This window comes from Papio anubis, chromosome 17 (assembly GCF_008728515.1).
Source record: "Papio anubis isolate 15944 chromosome 17, Panubis1.0, whole genome shotgun sequence".
NCBI lineage: Eukaryota > Metazoa > Chordata > Mammalia > Primates > Cercopithecidae > Papio > Papio anubis.
In genome coordinates this window covers 34,582,444-34,603,112 of record NC_044992.1, presented here as the reverse complement: position 1 = coordinate 34,603,112, position 20,669 = coordinate 34,582,444, and the positions used below count along the sequence as shown (strand labels likewise).

At 46.6% G+C, this 20,669-nt stretch overlaps 1 long non-coding RNA gene across 1 annotated transcript; it reads right to left on the bottom strand.

Moving 5' to 3' along the window:
• Window positions 1-11,310: 11,310 nt before the first annotated feature.
• LOC110741616 lies at window positions 11,311-17,715 on the bottom strand. Its single transcript, XR_004179415.1, has 3 exons — window positions 17,480-17,715; window positions 15,659-15,802; window positions 11,311-11,668 (listed from the first exon to the last, which is right to left on the bottom strand). It is a non-coding gene; the product is annotated as an uncharacterized LOC110741616 (long non-coding RNA).
• Window positions 17,716-20,669: the final 2,954 nt, after the last annotated feature.

The window sequence follows — 20,669 nt, the reverse complement described above, 5'->3', positions numbered from 1 at the left end:
GGGAAGAGGCAAGAGTCAAAATAATTCAGAAATTTGGGCTGTATAGGACCTCAAGCAAGTCACTTAATCCCTGTGAGCCTCAGTTTCCATGTAGAATGTGAATAGTCCCTATTTTCCTCACAGATGAGATCCTGTGAGGTCCTGTGAAGTGCTTCCTAAATTGAGAAGGGGGTCACAAGTGTCAGCAATAGGTACTAACAGTTAAATTTGATTTCATCTCCCATCTTGGACTGTGAGGATCCTGAAGTCAGGGACCATGACTTGTTTTCCTTCCATCCCAATGTCAGCACAACTTTTTTTTTTTTTTTTACACAGAGTCTTGCTCTGTTGCCCAGGCTGGAGTGCAATGGTGCAATCTCGGCTCACAGCAACCTCCGCTTCCCAGGTCAAGTGATTCTTCTGCCTCAGCCTCCCGAGTAGGTGGGACTACAGGTGCCCACCACCATGCCCGGCTAATTTTGGTATTTTCAGTAGAGATGGGGTTTCTCCATGTTGGTCAGGCTGGTCTTGAACTCCTGACCTTAAGAGATCCGCCCGCCTTGGCCTCCCAAAGTGCTGGGATTACAAGAGTGAGCCACCATGCTCGGCTGAGCACAATTTTTTGGACGGGCTTGTGATGCTGTTGCCACGTGTCTAAAATGGTTTGGGGTATGGATTTGCCATGCAGAGCTACATATTTATGTTACACATACCTCCATCAGGTCAAATCTGAAAAAAGTGAGTTAAGGACCAGCCTCATTGCATCCTGGAAAACCCAAGTCAAAGCTCCTTTAATAATTTATGGGATTACTTAGTTTCATTTTCCAAGATATTTTTGAAACACTGAACCCAATACAATTCGCTTCTACTTTTGCGGTGATTCAAATTCTTACTCCTGAAAGGGCTTTCTTGCTTTCCCTCTTATTATTTCAATCATGTCATTTGCATCTTCACTTGCCTCTGGGTTTTCAGTTTGCCCTGTGAACTGCATTCCTTTGCTCAGACAGGGGTGTGGAGGAAGCGTGGGCCAGGAAACCCCAGCAACCCCCAGCTAATGCACAGGAGCCTTCAGCTTGGTGATTACTACAATTGTTGCCTAGTGAAACAGTAAGCCATTAGCTGGGTTCTCACCCCTCTATTAGTATTACCCTGTAATTTAATCACAATTAGTCTCCTAGGAACATAGACATAGGAAACAGGTGGGCAAAGGAGGCAGATGGCAGAAAGCAACAGCAACTGGGGGGGTTCTCATTCAAGGCACTGTTTTCAGAAAGTGCAGGGCTGAGGAAGAGTGGAGTTGGAGCTTGGAACAAGGCAAATGGGTAAATGATTAATGAGACTTTGAGTTTTATTTTCTGGCATTGAGGCTAGGGACTGGCAAATGTTGATCTCATGTGTGGAGTTGGGCTTGTTTGATACCAATAGAGATTGAAAGAGGTCTTGGAAGGTGACTCCATTTCCCCTTCGCTTCTTCTCCTTGGAACCTGTGGGGAGGAAATTCTCAGAGAGGGTTCTTAGAGGAGGTTCTCCATTGTCTCATCTGGCTTTGCACCCTGGGGTCCAAATCAGGCTCTTTTTACATACGTGTGTGCGTGTATATATATATATGTGTGTGTGTGTGTGTGTGTGTGTAGAGAGAGAGAGAGAGACTGAAAATTGTTATATGCAAATCAGGCTCTTGAGTGTATGCTGCAATCAACATCCCTTCCGTGGTCCTGCTCTGACCATTCTGAGGGGCTCACAGAAGACTCAGGCTTGGAGATGACCATTCTCTGTGGCTATGTACATGTATATTACTGGGAAATATAGATGAGGGTAGTATATGTAGCTAGGGCTGAAAGTAGAAGAAATTGTGAGGTAGGGAAGATTGGATGAGGGTGTCCTTAGACCCTCCCACAGGTCTGTTTTCCCACTCAAGCTTCAAAACCTGGGTCCTAGTGTAGAAGGGAGGAACACAAGCATTTAAGCGTCTCTGATTACATCACTCTCCTACTGTGGAACTGATCCATGAAGAAAACAGTCAATTGTGAAAGTTCAGCCCAGCCCAGCCCCTCTTTGACCGCAGTCAAGTTGTTAATGGCAGAGACAACTAAGGGCACTCTGGGGATGTGGTGGAGAGTTGAGGGGAGGTTGGAACAGGGCAGGGGAAGCAAGAAGTTGGGAGCTCAGGCAGCTGTAAGTGAAATTAGGAAAAACTTTGGAGGCCTCCCATTTCCCTTTACTCTCTCTACTTCTCCTCTTACCAGTCACAATCCAGTCATCCTATAAATCCACTAAAGTATTTAATAACTGAACATGCTTGATATGGTTTGGCTGTGTCCTCACCCAAATCTTGAATTGTAGCTCCCATAATTCCCATGTGTCATGGGAGGGACCCAGTGGGAGGTAATTGAATCATGGGGGTGGGTCTTTACCATACTGTTCTTATGATTGTGAATAAGTCTCGCAAGATCTGCTGGTTTTATAAAGGGGAGTTGCCCTGCACATGCTCTCTCTCTTGTGTGCTGCCATGTAAGACATGACTTTGCTCCTCCTTTGCCTTCTGCCATGATTGTGAGTCCATTAAACCTCTTTTTCTTTATAAATTACCCAGTCTCTGGGATGTCTCTATTAGCAGCATGAGAATAGACTAATACAATGCTCAAGGGTATTAGGAGAGAGTTCTGGTATTCCAGAAGGTTCTGGAAACCCAAGGCTCCTTCCCCCAAACCAGAAGGCAAGACCTGGTGCATAGGAGAGAGGATTTCTCCCTCCTTCTGACTCTCTTGGCATCAGATTCTCCACTTCTCATGGTAACTGTGCAGTCCCAAGTTGGAGACTTTCCAGGACAATTCCGGTTTTAAATATTTTATCCTATTGTCCTCATAGGTACTTGTGAGGCCACATGCCCTGATTTTGTTATGGAAAAAACCCTTAAGTACAATCCTAGCTCAGAGTATTTCCTGTCCGGCTGAGTCTACATAAATCTTGCCCTTCCCTGGCACCTAGGCATAGTGGCATTTGGAAGATTTTCTGGAATCCCAGCTAAGGAAAAGTTAACTTGTAAATTAGTATAGGAGCAAAGGATGGGTGACCTCCATGTTTCTTGGGAAATAGCTTAATTCTGAAGCCCCCCTAAAAAGAACTTATGCAAAAACCCATTCTCATGGCTCTGTGGCTTTAGAGAAAAGCTTCCAGCTTTTCAGAATTCTCTCTCTCTCTCTCTCAATAGCTCCCTGATTGAAAAAAAAAATCCCTTTAACAGGAACAAAGGCCTGGCACAGTGGCTTACGCCTGTAATCCCAGCATTTTGAGAGGTCAAGGCAGGTGGATCACCTGAGCTGAGGAGTTCGAGGCCAGCCTGGGCAATATGGTGAAACCCCATCTCTACCAAAAATACAAAAAATTAGCTGGGTGTTGTGGTGTGTGCCTGTGGTCCCAACCAGTTGGGAGGCTGAGGTGGGAAGATCACTTGAGTCTGGGAGGGGGAGGTTGCAGTGAGCTGAGATTGTGCCACTGCACTCCAAACTGGGTGACAGAGTGAGACTCCATCTCAAAAAAAAAAAAGAATGGAGAACACAGGCTTTGAATTCATAGTAAGAGATGAAAGCTAACTCACCTCTTCCTGGGGCATTGTGTTTCACACTGAAGGTTTCTGGATCCTGACCTTTGGCAAAATTTTAAAACTGTTTTATATAAATATATATACACATATATATTTATATACACATATTTATATACATATAATGCACAGTGTATATATATACACTGAACTGGCACTGCTATGTACGTATGTATATACACATATATACATACATATAAGTATATATACTAGAAGAATATATAAAATATAAATTATATAATATAAACATATATAATATAAATTAAAATATATAATATAAATTGGAGACTATGTATAAATAGAATGTGATAGAAGAGAGAAGGGAAGAGAACAGAACGCATCAGAATGCATTGCACTTGGTTTGTGTAAGTGTGGTTTCATGAAACTTACGTTTCTGTTTTATTTACTGATAGGTATGTGTGCCCTTGGTCACTGTGTAAAATGTATTTTGTCCTGTGGATCACAGTTTAAAAAATTTGAGGCCACTCCCCTAAGAGAAGTCACGCAGTTCCCTCTGTTTACACTGAACTGACACTGCTAAGGCAGACCCTTCCCTGAGAGCTGGTTCCATAGGTGTGGAGAAAGAAGTTGCAGGCTGCTGAGCACCTGTGCAGGGGTGAGATAAACATTGCAGAGAGGGGAGAGGAAAGGGCCAGAGTAGAAGCCACTTCTGTCACTTTTGCAATAGCAGCTGCAAGACACTGAGTGCCAACAGCACACAGGGCCTTCTGCCAAGTGCCTTAGATGAGTTGTCCGTTTCAAGTCTCACCACACACCATAAGAAAGAGGAGTACTAGTATTTTTATTACTGACCCATTTTATAGATGGGGAAACTGAGACTCACGTGCCTGTGGACACATTGTTTGTACATTGCAAACAAAACTTGGTCTTAACCCCAGGTGAGCCCAATTTTTCAGCCCATGCTCTCATGCTCTCATGCTCTCACAGTAAACAGTTCCTCTTTGGGGTCTGGTGTTGGCCCAGCATCACCGATCGAGGTCTGCCAGCCCACGCCCAGACTGGATCCAGGGCAGGCAGGGGCAGGAAGTGAAGGAGCTCAAATTCTGCAGCCCAGGCCCCCGGACCGATGGCTGCGAGGGTGGCAGCCTGTTCCCAGCCCTGCTCCTGCTCGCTGCCTGCTTTGCCATCGCAGAATATGCTGCTAATTATAACCAAACACAATGAGCAATTGCAGCCTGCTGGCGGTGGAGCACTCGTTAGAGGTCTGGCAGGCTTTTCATTCGACTTTCCCCGCAGCCTGAAGGCGGTGACGGCAGGAGCCCTGGGCTCCAGCTCCCTCCTCCCTTTCCTGCTCCCTCTGCTCTGGGCCGGCTCAACTCAATTTCATCAGTATTTACTTAGCTCCTACTGTGTACAAGCTCTGGGTTCAGTGCTTGAGGGTGGTGGGGAGCGGGTGGAATTACAGCCGGGCCTCTGTTCTTGCCTTCAGTGAGTTCGCCGTCTTCGTTTTCTCTTAATTAGAATTTTAAAAGCCAGGCACGATTGTGGCGGTGAGAAGAGAGGTTTTGCTCAGCTTTGTGTACTTGACAGTTTCTTTGAGGCCCTTTCTTGGGCTTTGTGAAATTTTTTTTTCTGCCGTTCGATAATGTGGAGGCACAAAAGTGCTTGCTCTGCATAAATGATCTCTGATGGTGCTCATTTGTCCCAGGGAGAGAAACTCTTTCCAAATCGTGGAGAATGTATACCTGGGCCAATATAAGAAATGCATAAGACATTACAGGCCTTGGAACCCAGAGAAGGAGATTCTGAAATGCCTATATTGAGGGCTCAGGAATCTGGGAAGGGTGTGAGGGGAAAGACAGCCTCAGATGGTGGGACATCTGCCTCTGGTTCTGGGGAAATACACACAGCTATTTCTGGGTTGATCTTCAGCCAAACTTCAAAGTAAGTCAGATTTATCTTTTGGTCCCTTCATCTCTCTCTCACGCTTCCTGGCATCTAAATTCCTTCTGGTGTACCCAAGGGACATTCTTCCTGCCCCCTATTAGGGCTTCCTTATCTGCCATCAGCCAATTACATTAAGGTTTTTGTTGCAAATTCATCAAGATATTATTCCTCCAGGGAGCCATCATGGATGGTTAGGGATAGTTGGGTCCTGTTTACTGAGGAGTCCTTGATGTCTCCCTAGCAGAATGACTGCCCAGAGCAGTACAGCATGATAGCATGGTGTGTATTTGTGGAGAGAATGAATGAAGAGCTGGGAGTAACACCGGAGAACATCTGGTCCTCATTTTGCTGTGGGGGAAAAGCAATCTAAGGCCCAGCAGTAGGGTGACCAACTGTTCCAGTGTGCCAGGGACTGAGAGCGTTTCCAGCATGTGGGACTTTCAGGTTTAAGACCAAGCAAACTGGTCATTTTATGATGGATTGTGATGAGTAAACTAGTATGAGCTGTATGAGAAAGCAGGGAAGAGGTAGGATTTTTGTGCACAAGAAAGATGGGAAGCACTAGACAGGGGAGAGAGCAAAGGACTGGAGAAGGCAATTTTTAAAAGAAGAAAAATAGATACAGCCAATAGATTTATGAAAAAAAAAGTTCAGACTCACCAGTAATAACAAAATACAAACTAAAGGAATTTTCACCTATTTCTCAAGGATTTAACACCATAGGAACACCCTGAGAAACCAAGCACTTTCATTCACTGCTGACAGAAATCTAAACTGTTTCAGTCTTTCTGGTGGGGAAGTTTGGTTCCAGGTTTTAAATTGTTTGGTCACAGGGCATAGATACCTTATGCCCTGTTTTCTTAGAATTTGGCCTTAAGGAAATAATTGGAAATATCATCAAAGTTTTGGCAATTAGGGAGGCTGAGGCAGGAGGATTGCTTGAGCTCAGGAGTTCGAGGCCAGCCTGGGCCACATGGTGAGACCCCTTTTCTTTTTTTTTTTTTTGAGACCGAGTCTTGCTCTGTCACCCAGGCTGGAGTGCAGTGGCACGATCTCAGCTCACTGCAACCTCTGCCTCCCGGTTCAAGTGATTCTCCTGTCTCAGCCCCACAAGCAGCTGGGCTTACAGGTGCATGCCCCACACCCCACTGATTTTTATATTTTTAGTAGAGATTTCACCATGTTGGCCAGGCTGATCTTGAACTCCTGACCTCAGGTGATCTGCCCGCCTTGGCCTCCCATAGTGCTAGGATTACAGGCAGGAGCCACTGTGCCTGGCGAGACCCCCTTTCTACAAAAATAAAAAAATTGGCTGGGCATAGTAGTGTGCTCCTGTAGTCTCAGCTACTTGGAAGCCTGAGGTGGGAGGATCACTTGAGCCCAGCAGACAGAGGCTGCAGTGAGACATGATCAAGCCACTGCATCCTGGGTGAAGACAGAGTGAGACCCTGTCTCAAAAAAAAAAAAAAAAAAAAAAAAAGTTTGGGGTACAAGGATGCTTGCTTGCTTATTACAGCTTCATAATAAAATCAAATTGGAGAATGAGTGCAGTGGCTCATGCCTGTAATTTCAGCACATTGAGAGGCCAAGGTGGGAGGATCGTTGAGCCCAGGAGTTCAAGACCAGCCTGGGCAATATAGTGAGACCTCATCTCTACAAAGAATTTAAAAATTAGCTGAGCATGGTGGTACGTGCCTGTAGTCTCAGCTACTCAGGAGACTGAGGTGAGAGGAGGCCTTGAGCCCAGAAGGTCGAGGTTGCAGTGAGCCAAGATTGCATCACCATACTCCAACCTGGGCAACAGAAGGTAACCCTGTCTCAAAATAAAATAAATAAAGTCAAATTGGTGTCAACCCAAAATTTTCTCTTAGGAGGCTGAATGAACAAAACAAATTTCTTGCTGGTCTTTCTGGTGGTCAGCCCCCACCCAGTTTTTAAGCCAAGCAATTCAACTCTCCTTTTGTCCCCTCTTCCACTTCAGGTTTATGCCCTAAGCCTATATTTTAGATTCCAACAATTCTGTCCCACAGAGGAATTTTGCCATTGGCTCTTAAGCTATCTTTTCCAGTCATTCTCAGCTTGCATCACTCACACGGTGCGTAGGTTGTTCTGACCCTTGGTGTAGTTACTCTGGTCAGAGCATTTTTGGTTGTAAATAACAAAATCAACTCAGGCTATCTCAAGAAGAATAATTTTTTTTAAATGGTAGCAGATATTGTTGGATGTGGGGAATTAAGCCTCAAAGGAGGCCCGCCTAAAATACCTCTGGACTAGCTGCTCCTCAGTAGACTGGCTTCTTTCTCATTTGACCCAATACTGAGTTTTAGTCTCTAACTCTGGTCCTTACAGTGTGCCCATAGGCAAGTGACCTAAGTGTGGCTTCATCTGTAACAAGGGGATATTACTAGCTTTTATCACATAGAACTTACTAGGTGGCAGGCAGTATAATAAAAAATATAACCGGCCGGATTCGATGGCTCACGCCTATAATCCCAGCACTTTGGGAGGCCGAGGCGGGTGGATCACCTGAGGTCAGGAGTTCCAGACCAGCCTGGCCAATGTGACGAAACCCCATCTCTACTAAAAATACAAAAATTAGCCAGGCGTGGTGGTGCACACCTGTAGTCTCAGCTACTTGGGAGGCTGAGGCAGGAGAATCCCTTGAACCCTGGAGGTGGAGGTTGTAGTGAGCTGAGATCACACTGCTGCACTCCAGCCTGGGTGACAGGGTGAGATTCCGTCTCAAAAAAACAAAACAAAACAAAACAAAATTTGGTTTTCATGTCCAGTTCCTGATACAGAGCTCCTAGAACTCTTGGAATTTCCAGAGTGATTTTTTGTTATTGATAAGGAGCCTCTTTTAACCACACCTGAGTTTATGCTCATGAGATGGCCAGGATGGGGTCCCTGGAGAGCTTCAAGATGGGGGCTGACCACCAGAAAGACCTCGATTAGAGGGAGAGGGTAGGAACTTTCAGCCTCACTCTCCCCACCACCCCCAACTCCTGGAGGTGGAGGAGGGCTAGAGATTGGGTCAGAAAATCTTTTGAACAAAGAAATTCAAAGAGATCCAAGGTTGGTGAATGCAGAAGACAGAGGCTTCTACACTCGGCACCCATTCAGATCTTGCCCTGTGTAGCTCTTTATCTGGCTGTTCATTTGTATCCTTTATAATAAAGCAATAAATGTATGTTGTCCTAACAAATTACTGAACCTCTTCGGGGGTGGTGTGGAGATGCCTACATTTGTAGTCATCTGGGCAGAAGTGTGGTTAGCTTGTTATTTGCAGCTGCCACCGGAAGTGGGGGGAGGCAGTCTTGAGGGATTGATCCCTTTAACTTGTGGGAACTGAGGCTAACTCCCGGTAGTGTCAGAACTGAATTGAGTTGAATTGCTGGACACCCAGTTGGTGTTGGAGAGTTGGTTGGTGTCAGAAAACACCCCACACAGGCACTGTCTCAGCACTAAGTATTAGCTCAGTTGGTCCTTTTAACAGCCCTATTAGATACATGCTATTACCGTCTGCCATGCATGTGCATTTGTGTGTGTGTGTGTGTGTGCACACACATGCGCTCAGATCCTCTGCTTCTCCTCTTAACTTGGTTGTGCATGTGGCTCCTTAATAGCCAACCCAGTAGTAACTCCCACCCCCCAAATTAGAACCTGGACTGTCCCTTTGTGTCCCACTGGCTGTCAGGCTCTGTCCTGCTACTGCTCCCTGTGACAATCATCTACTCTGTCCCCATCACTCCCCCATTCATGAAAGACCTGAGAACCTGGCTCACTATCGCTCTGTTCATCACTATACTCAGCATCATTCCTGGTCTGTGTCTATTAGATGACCCCTCCAATATTCTGCTTCCAGTTAACCTTCTCACCACCAGTGACCTGTCCCTCCCTGCCTGCCTCAGCTGCCCACTCCCATGATCTAATGTTAGATCTTATCACCAGCAGTAACTGTGCCATGTCCAAAATCTCCATTTCAAGTAGCTTTCTTGGACCACTACCTCATATCTGTTCAACTTGCTTCCCTTGTACACCCACTCCTACACTCTTCCCCCCAGAAACCTTCCTTCCACACACTGGTCCCCCAGTCCTTTCACTCATTCATTCCTCCATTCTATCACCTCCCTCACTGCTCAGCTTATAATCCATGGTCCAGCACAATAAATATACTTACATAAACCCTGGGGCCTTGTAGTGACATTAAAATATGTCTGCAAGTTCTTTGATGCTTGTACTCATCAGCTTGGCTGCCATAATGAAATGCTCTAGAGTGGGTGGCTTGAGCATGGATTTTTTTTTTTTTTTTTCTCACGGCTCTGGAGGCTAGTAGTCTAAGACTAAGATTCTGGCCAATTTGGTTTCTGGTGAGGATGCTTCCTGAATTGTAGATGGCTACTTTCTTGCTGTGTCCTCATGTGGCTTTTCCTTGATGTGTGGGCACAGACAGAGAGATAGTAAGCTATTTGGTGTCTCTTCTTAAAAGGAAATGAATTCTATTGGATCAGAGACCCACCTTTATGATCTTATTTAACATTAATTTGTTTCTTGGAAGCCCCATCTCCAAATACAGCCATACTATGGGTTAGGGCTTCAACACAGGAATCTGTGGTGGGGGCAGACATAAACATTCAGTCTGTAACAACACTACTCCCTCTAAAAGGTGGGGTCTAATTCTCCTCCCCTTGGATGGGGACTTGACTTAGTGACTTGTGTTTGACAAATAGAATGCAGCAAAAGTAATGCAATGTCACTTCTGAGCATAGGTCAAGGAAGGATAGCTTCTGCTTAGGTCTCCCTCTTGGACTGGTAGCTCTGGGAGAAGCTGGTTGTCATGCTATGAGTACACTCTGGCAGTCTATAGAGGGTTCCTGTAGAGGAACTGAGTTGTCCACCAACCACCACTACTGACTTGCCAGCCATGTGAGTGCGCCACCCTGGAAGCAGATCCTCCAGCCCTAGACAAGCTTTTAGATGACTGTAACCTGAGGTAACATCTTGACTGCAGCCTTGTGAAAGACCCCAAGCCAGAACTGCCCAGCCTGAGCTACTTCCAAATTCCAAATTGTGACCCACAGAAACCAGGAGGTAATAAATGTTTGTTGTTTGGGGGTAATTGTGTTGGAGTCATGTGTTTCACAGTAATAGATAACAATTACAACCATTCTGATCTTCTCTCTCTCAACCTATAGGCCTAGCAAAATCAACACTTGTCAAATCTGACTTTTAGCTATTTCACGCCTGCACTCCAGGTGTTAAAGGTGGCTGGATAAAAACACAGAGCTGTACTGAAAGGTTTCCCTTTAAATTCATCACCACTGACCTCGGAGGACACATTGCTGCCATATTGCTGCCCAGCAATCCTACACTGTTTTCCCCAGGCAAATCGCCTCTCCTACTCCCTCTGGCAGATGACTGCATCACGCCTCCTTTCTTTTCAGGCCTGCACGCAGCTCTCCTTGCTTCTCACTTTCAGCTGATGACATCATTTTTCCCCCACTGAGAAAAAAAAAAAAAAGAAATCAGAAAAGAAAAAAAATCACATCCTCCCACCACCAAAAATACCAACCTCCAGAAGTTGTGCCCACGTGCCCCACCTTTCCTCCTCTCATGATGAATGAATCGTCCATGTGTCTGTCTGAGGCCAGCCCCTCCCCTTGCACACTGGATCCCTTCTTCTCTTGCTTATTAAAAAGCATCACTCCAGCAATTATCCACTCTCTCATCTGCGGCATCAAATTTTCCATCTCAACTGGATCATTCCCATCAGCATACTGATGGGATGTAACAACTCTCAGCTTTAAAAAATATCCTTGACCCCACATTCCCTCCAGTTACTTCACCATTTGCTAACCATTCAGAGCAAAACTACTGTTTCTATTTCCTCACCTCCTAGTCTCCGTCACAGGCTCCAATCAGCCTTTCATCCTTATCATGGCAGTGAAACTACATTTATCAAGGCCACTGATGACTTCTGTGTTGACAGATTCCATGGTCAATTCTCTGTTCTTATTTGACCCACTGGTGGCATTTGAAGTCATGTGATCACTCCTTTCTTCTGGAAACACTTTCTTCAGTTGCTTCCAGGACACCAGGGTCTTTCAATCCTCCTCTGACTTCACTAGCTGTTCCTTCTCCATTTGTCTTTTTTAGATTTGCTTTTTCACTTTTCACAACCTGTAAAATTGGAATGGCCTAGACCTTAGCTCTTGAATAGCCTCTGCTCTCTTCTCTTTCCTTTCCTTATGCTCCCTTTTCCTTTCCTCTGTACCCTTCCTTCTGGGTGGCCTTATGTGGTCCCTTAAACACCATCCACATGCCATAGACCTCCTATTTATGTCCCTAATCTACAGCGTCTCACTTGAGCCCAGGATGAATAAAGGCAAAATTTGTGTTCATTTTCCTCCCTTTTTGGCACATCTTTCCTCACCTCTCAGTGGTTTTCCTTTCTTCTGATACCCAGTTTATTCATACTCAAGGGTAATAGATAGGATTAAAACATTACCTCCTGCTTAGCACACTGCCTTGCACATAATGGAAATATTAATCAAATGTAACTAAATTACTCCTTTCAGGGAACAATATTCATATCTGGCCTAAAGGCAAAGTTATGCCTCTCTACTTGTGAAATTTCAGATCTGTGCATAGATGGTTTAATCCTAATCAGGCCTGGGATGGAAATGGGGGGATGGGGTGTGGATTTTTGAGGGCGAGAGACTTTTCTAGAATTGCTTAAATCAAGCTGATCACAGACTCAGCCTTTCTGTAGGGTGTTCTTGGTGTTTTCTCTGTCTTTTTTGGTGTTGTTATGGCCAAGATGAAATAGAATGCCTGGGTCGCTCGGCAAAGCCCCACCCTGAGTTTTAGTGCTGGCTGCCTGGTAGTGTTAGTCCAGTGGTTAGACCAGGGCAGTGACAGGCTGCGGATTCATTTTCCACTTAGCTTTTCACAGAGAGACCCTATTCTTCAGTCACTGATTGATCCCTTAACTTGGTCAAAAATTGGCGCATCGTCTAGCCTAAAGATTCAAAGTTAGACCTTGACATTTGACTAAATCATTTAAAAAAGTTTCAAAAGTCAGAACTTCCATAAATAAGAGTACAATCTTTCCCCCATGCCCTCTCTAGTTTACCGTGATAAAGTGACAGTCAATGAGGTGACAAAGCTGTGGAAGTCCTGGGGCACTGGATCAGTCAAGGTCCTGGCACTCAAGGAAGTGAGGCGAGTTGGACAAGGGCAATTTACAGGGCCGAGGGAAGCAACACTGGGCAGGGAAGCACCCAGGGCCAGCAACGACAGGAAGTCACTACTGCCTCTAGGCTGAAAGTGTAGGAGGGGAGCACTGACCAGATTCCAGGGACAGCCACAGCTGTTGGAGAGCTACCTGTGACGGGAGCCTTGGCCACCCATCAGCCCGGCAGAGTGGGAGATGAGAGAATGAACATCCTGACCTTCTCTTTGTCCTTTCCATCTCTTGTAAATGCTTCCTATTGGCCAAACCCAACCAGGAACTGGATGGCAAGGGAGCCTATTGGTATAGACAACATAAGGCAACCTCTTGGATCTCAGAGAAGAGTAGAGAAGCCTGGAGAGTACAGCTGAAGGAGCCAACAGAGAATATCCCACAGACTTGTTCAGAATTACAACTCCAGGGTCCAAAGCTATTAGAAGGCAATGTTCTTAAGGTAGCTGGTTCATGGACCCCTGTCTCCACCAGCAAAAACAACTAAAGCTGATGTTCTATGCTTCCATATGGGGTACTAGAATAACCTTCATGTGTATGAGACTGGAAGTCTGTTCCCTGATGATTCTGACGTGACAAGGATAAGATTTATTGAAGTGTGAGTATTCTAAGGAACATTTTAGCTTAATAATCTAATATCTGGATCTTCTGGGTACAGATTTATTTTTATTATTATTATTTTTTGAGATGGAGTCTTGCTCTGGCGCCCCGGCTGGAGTGTAGTGGCACAATCTTGGCTCACTGCAACCTCCACCTCCTGGGTTCAAGCGATTCTCCTGCCTCAGCTTCCCGAATAGCTGGGATTACAGGCATGCACCACCATGTCTGGCTAATTTTTTTTTTTTGAGACGGATTCTTGTTCCATTGCCAGGCTGAATCTCGGCTCATTGCAACCTCTGACTCCTGGGTCCAAGCAATTATCCTGCCTCAGCCTCCTGAGTAGCTGGGATTACAGGCACGCACCACCATACCCAGCTAATTTTTTGTATTTTTAGTAGAGACGGGGTTTTACCATGTTGCCCAAGATGGTCTTGATCTCCTGGCCTCGTGATTTGCCTGCCTTGGCCTCCCAAAGTGCTGGAATTACCCATGTGAGCCACCATGCCCAGCCTAATTTTTGTATTTTTAGTAGAGATGGGGTTTCACCATGTTGCCCAGGCTGGTCTCGAGCTCCTGACCTCAAGCGATCCTCCCGCCTTGAGGCCTCCCAAAGTGCTGGGATTACAGGCCACTGCACCTGGCCTGGGGTACAGAATTGGGAGAATGATGGGAAGAGAGACTGGGAGAAGAGGGAAGGACCTGACACAAGAGGTGATATCACCCTATATAATAAAGAGCTCAGAAGGAAGGGGATATTTGGGTGCTGGACAGAGTATAGGAGCTTCGAGCATGTCAAAAGCCCTTAAGTAGCTGGCTGTGAGAGAATTAAGGAAAAAGTGGCTTTAGAAAAACATTGCCAAGTGTTTCTATCTCTTCAAAAGACACAATAAATACTTGGAATTTCTTTTAAGATTTCTTGGCCGGGCGCGGTGGCTCAAGCCTGTAATCCCAGCACTTTGGGAGGCCGAGACGGGCGGATCACAAGGTCAGGAGATCGAGACCATCCTGGCTAACACGGTGAAACCCCGTCTCTATTAAGAAATACAAAAAACTAGCCGGGCGAGGTGGCAGGCGCCTGTAGTCCCAGCTACTCGGGAGGCTGAGGCCGGAGAATGGCGTGAACCCGGGAGGCAGAGCTTGCAGTGAGCTGAGATCCGGCCACTGCACTCCAGCCTGGGCGACAGAGCGAGACTCCGTCTCAAAAAAAAAAAAAAAAAAAAAAAAAAAGATTTCTTTCAGTTGCTGAACTATGTTCCTTTCTATGAGCCTCCAAGCAGAGTCTGGGCCATATGGGGCCTCCAGTCTTATTGGAGTCACAATACAAGACCTTCTGGATGGTTCTGGCAACCAAGGACTGGCCAGAAAGCACTCCACACACCTCATCCTCTATCCTCTGCACTTTAGCACACAAGCCTGGAAACTTCTGAGGACTTAGTTTCCTTCCAAGGGGTTGTAACCTTACCCGATGATTGCTGCAAAATGGAAGGGATGATTATTTTACCTTTGGCACAGAAGCCAGAGCAGGTAAACAAGTTGTTAGTCACTCAGTAAGTCAGCTATAGAAGCAAGGAGACATAACCCAGGTCTCTGGACTCCATGTGGCCTGTGTTCTGCTCAGCTGGCTGGCTGCAAATTCTGTTTCTTTCCCTTTCTAGGAAATGAAAATTCTCCCCTCTCTTTCCTGAGAAGGCTCAGGCCTGCTTGGTTTAGGTTTTCACCAAGGGACTGTGGGATAAGACCAGATTCTGAGCCTTTACAAAATTGTTCCTTTAGTTCTTAATTCCTTTCTTGAAAGCAGTTTAAAGTGTGCAGGGGCAGGAGACTAAGCCCTAGTACTAGGACTTGGGGGTTGTGAGCATGGGGGCATGACTATACCATGATCTGAACTTCCCAGCCATGCAGCATACTGTGTCAGATGTGGGCTCTGATCCGGATGAGATATTGCTCAATGTGGGCTAATAAGATGTGGAGAGACATTGACTGAGGGGTTCTGGAAAGAAGTTTCTACTTTCTTCCATGATGACTATTTTAAAAGCAGCTTGCTGTCTCTCCTGAGAGTGAACAAAGGTGCAGACAGCTTTGGTTGCTGCTGGCAACCACGTTGCAACCTAGAGGATTGAGAGTTTTAAGATGAAGTTGACATCATGGAAGACAGAGTGGAAAGACAAAAAGAAACAGCATAGAGCAGATGGATCAGACCTTGCATAAAGCCCACCCCACCTCAAACTTCTTTTTAATTGTCAAGGACCAATAGGTTGATTGTTTAAGCCAGTTTGAGTTGTGCTTTATGCTACTGCAATAAAAACTATCCATTATCCTGATACCTTATGGCAGCTCAGATTCTCCATGCTGCAGGCTCAGTAACAGGAAGGCACAGTTTGGTCTGAGAAGATTCTGTCCTGATGCAGGTAATGTGTTGCTCTTTCTTCAGTGGGTGGCAGGGAGGTCAGGCAAGTTCATCTCGCAGCCTGGGGAGAAGGAGTGGTGAGTTAGGTCATCTGGCAAAGGCATGGCTGAAAGGATGCCTCATGTGCTTGAACATGATGCTCTGGGGGCTTAGAGGGCTTGGGCTGCTAGATCCATGTGGGCAGGTGTTCTTTACCTGAGGTTCCTGGACTCCTAGGGTTTCTATGGAAGAGTGTCAGGAAGTCCAAGAAACCCTGAAACTGTATGAAGAATTTTGTATGTGTGCATTTTCACCAGGTTTTCAAAATGAGAGAATTACTGCCCTATGTTTAAATGGTATATGGCCCTCTAAACCCATCTGCCTCCGTTTCTCCTTCTCATCAGACAGGAGTGACTAGTCCTTTTTCTTCTTACTCTCCAGAAGGGATGAACATCTGGAAGATCATAGAGGGTGGATAAACCTATTAGATGGAAAACATCCTTTTTAAATTATCAGACAGTGCCAAGTTATGGGGAGAGGACTTCAGGCGTGTCCTGAAGTGAGAGAGTCCATCTGAAACTGAAGACAGCCAGGAGCATAGATGAAGAAGGATGACAAAAGTCAGACATGTCCTTTCTGTAGGAAATCCAGGTACATGGATACACATGAACATGTATGCTGCATGTCATGTATGTATATGGAATAACAATTAACATTTGCATTGTCTGATGGTTTCCAAGAAGTATTTCATAACATTGCCTCATTTGGTCTTCATACAGGCCACGGGAGCTGGGTATCACACTTTTCCCCCAGGTTCAGGGAGTGAAGTGCCCAGGGTCTCTCCATGAATGGTGATGCTGTAAATGAAATTCAGGTATTCTGTCTCCTTACCTGGCGCACTAAGCCCTATGTTAGTCTAAACCTGGCTGATCATCAGTATCACCTGGCTGCTGCTTTAAAATGCTGAGTCTTGGGCTCCATACCAGTTCTAGAAATTCTGATTCAGGATGTCTAGGACAGGGCCTGGGTATTTGCATTTCTGGAAGCATCCCAAGTGAGCCTGAAGACTATCTAGATTTTTAGAATTTGGCCCTTGCAGGGGTTGGTGCACTGATACAGTGGACTCTTAAAAGATGGGCAGCCGGGTGTGGTGTCTCATACCTGTAACTTCAGCATTTTGGGAGGCCAAGGTGGGAGGATAGCTTGAGCCCAGGAGTTCAAGAATGGCCTGGGCAACATAACAAGACCTCGTCTCTACAGAAAATTAAAAAAAAAAAAAATTAGCCAGGGTGGCACACACCTGTGGCCTAGCTACCCGGGAGGCTGAGGTGGGAGGATTGCTTGGGCCTGGGAGATTGAGGTTGCAGTAAGCAGAGACTGTGCCACTGCACTCCAGCCTGGGTGACAGAGCAAGACCCTGTCTCAAAAAAAAAAAAAAAGGCAATCGTTCAAGTTCAAAAGTAGCAAGTCTCTGATGGTGGAATTTCAGGCTTTGAGGCAGACAAATGGATGCAGAATGTATTTTGGGGAAGGAAGACATCTTGTTACGATGTGTGGTAGCTGTGTATTTGCCACGATGGCTCTCCACCACAGAACTTACCACATGTATATTACCTGCTTGATGTATACTATACACATATAATGTCAACAAAACTCTCAGAATGAAGAGCAAACACATCTAATAAACATGTGGAGTTTTAGAGCATGCAAGCTTTTTTAGGGAAAAAAATATGGAAGCATTTTCGGTGTCAAGTCTCACCACGAGGCAGGCTCTTCAAGCTGGAAGAAAGGCATCCGGAAATACGAGTTTGTCATGGAAACGCTGACGGGGCTTCAGCTGAGTGATGCTCACAGGTGCAACCCAGAATGGCACAGCCTCTTGTGGCTTATTTACATCCCAGCTTGCTGAATGAGCTCGCTTTTCTTGTTGCCTGGCCCCTGGGGCTTCTTATCAGGAAGAACTGTGGCTGTGTTTCTTGGAGGGGGTTTCCAGCAGGAAATTACAGGGGGTCTTAGGATCAGTTTCACATCTGGGAGAAAGGCTCCTGGAGAGAGTGGAGAGATGAATGAGGTAAAGAATGAAGAAAAGGAGGGAAGGAAGGAAAACATACTGATTCTAAGTGCCAGGAGTGACCCAAGGAGCACACAGGCATCACCTTCATGTCTTCATCACCATAGGCTGTAACCCAGTGAGGTACCCAAGGTTATCCCTGTGTTACAGAGAAGGAAACAGGCTGGCAGCACCCAGAGGGGAGCTAACAACCACATCCTTGGGTAGACTAGATGGCCAGTGGTGCAAGGATTGGGAAGCTTCCCCTGAACCCACCACTTTGGCTGACACCAAAAGCCCTAGAGCAGGGAACAAAGGCCTTCTCTTGACAAGCAGGGAGAAACCTAAAGAGGCCATTCCTCCTGGGAGACGCTGCACGCTGACTCCCCTGAGTCCTGTCAGGGTGGATGACTGACCACGACCCTGTGCTGCAGGCAGGCTATGCTCCAGGAGGGACACTGGGTCCTTGAAGATACAGGTTCTCTATTCTTCCCAGCCAGGCTCCAGGAGCCACGGCAGGAGCCAGACAAGGGCATCAGTTGCTTTATGGAGCCAATAGGTGGGGCCTAAGGGGCTGGGGGAGGGAGTTGGGAATAGGAAAAGGTTGTCTATGGGACGTTTCCATTTGGCAGAGAAAGCGTGGTCCCTTAGGGGCTCTCAATCCAATACGATAGGAGAGACAAGAGCTCTGCACACAGGGAGTCCAAGAAAGATGGAGGAAAGAAGGCACAGGCCAGAGATTCTAGGAGCTCACAGACTGGACAGGGAAAGACCTGTTTTTCCCAATCCTGGCCACAGACCTCTGACTAACCACCTTGGGAACTGCCCTGGACTGTGGCAAGAGTTGGGGTGAGACTCAGACCCCCCAAGTCCTCTCCTACACATTTACAAGGTCCCCAAAGTATCCTTCTGCAGCGCTTTCTATCAGAGCCATCTGCTCCTGGGGGCTTGCAGCTTTGGCCAGGACTAGCGAGTGGCTCTGCTGGGAGTCTGCTCTAATTAGGCCCAGGGCCACTCCCCAGCCCCATCTGTCCTGAGCAACATGAGTCCCACCTTTTCCTCCTCACCAGGAGCCTTGGGAGCTTGGGAGACATTCCAAGGCTGGCTCTGACATGAATTTGCTGTTCAGTGCGCCAGGCGATCAGAGCTGACTCCTCTCCCTTTTTCCTTGGAGGTGTTGATAGTAACAGCAGCGATGAGCTGCCAAGTTGGCAGGAGAACAGAGCGACTGTGCACTGCGGATGGAGGGGGGGTGGGAAGCAGCAAGCCGGCAGAGGGCTGGGCCAGAATGACAGTTTGTTTATCCTGAAATTGAAAGGGTCCCTCCAGTCTCAGCCACCAGCATCTTGCAGGAAGGAGGGAGACTTCCTAGAAGGTGGAGGCTCTGTGGGGAGACCCAGGGTTGGTGATGTGGGTATTGCTAGAGTTGAGTGGGTGGAAAGGATCTTCTGGTTGGGCCTGAAGTCATCAGCCAGCCTGGCCCCAGAGGCAGGACAGAGACCCACCTTTGCTTCTGCTGTTGAGGTGGCTGTGGAGTTTCTAAACTGGAATGGACCTGGAGTGGGGAACTAGAGTTCTGAAGCTGCTTCCTCCTAAACACAGAGACCTCGAGGGGCACTTAGGAGGGTACTCATGCTCTGTCAATCAAACGAACCTGGGACCTTGGGCAAGTATTTGAATCCCTTGAACCTTAGAGATTAATAATATTTACTTTAAAGCTTTGTGTGAGGATTCAATAAAGTAGTGATGGCAAAAATTTGTCTCCTGTTTATTCCAGGGCAGACACTGTGCTAAGAGTTTTCTGTATGTGCATGCATTTAATCTTCAAACTTTATCAGATGGGTACTATTCGTATTCCTATCTTATGAATGAAGTAACTGAGGCACAGGGGGGTAAGTAGCTTACTCAGTGTCACAGAGCTAATGAGTAGCCACGTTGGGGATTTGAACCTAGTAGTGTGTCGCTGAGGCCTATGTTCTCAGCCCCTGTACAAATTGTCTTCACAGTGCAGCTGAGCTCTGAGCAGGGTGCCTGGCACAGAGCAAACATTTAATGAATGTTAGCTACCATCATGACTCCCTGAGAGCCAGTTCCAGACAGGGGACCTAGGCTCCTGATATCTATACCAGGGACTCCCTGGGGTCCTAGGTTGTCGTCTTTCCATCTTTTGTTTATACTGTCTTGCTCATCCTAGGAGCTGGAGGAACTTCTCTTTTAGAGAGATTGCTGCTGGCCTTCCCTGCTTCTCTCATCCCCTCCTCCCGAAGGCAGAGCAGAGGAATTCTCGGCTTCTTCCAGTTACCCTCAGCCTGCAAAGAAAACATAGTCTGCTGTGTCTGCTGCCAGTTCCTCTCTGGCGACAGCCACAACCCATTTGCTCAGCACCAGCCCCAGCCTGTGCTGTGGGTAGAGCCTGGAGCCTGGGGCAGGACCCCAGTGCCCTATGTGAGAGCCTGGGTCAGTTACTGCAAGGCTGGGCCTTGGGGGCCACTTGAAGGGATAGGCATGGCCCACATAATTTCTGGAAGACTCTGGCTGTAAGAGTGATGACTGAAGGTTGGTGTGCTGTATGCATAGACTCTATTTTTGGCCTTTTTTTTTTTTTTTTTTTTTTTTGAGACGGAGTCTCACTCTGTCACCAGGCTGGAGTGCAGTGGCATGATCTCGACTTACTGCAACCTCAGCCTCCTAGGTTCAAGCAATTCTCCTGCCTCAGCCTCCCGAGTAGCTGAGACTACAGGCGTGCATCACCATGCACAGCTAATTTTTGTATTTTCACCATGGTGGTCAGGAGGGTCTTGATCTCCTGACCTCGTGATCCACCTTCCTTGGCCTCCCAAAGTGCTGGGATTACAGGCGTGAGCCACTGCACCCGGCCGCATAGACTCTTTCTAGGGTA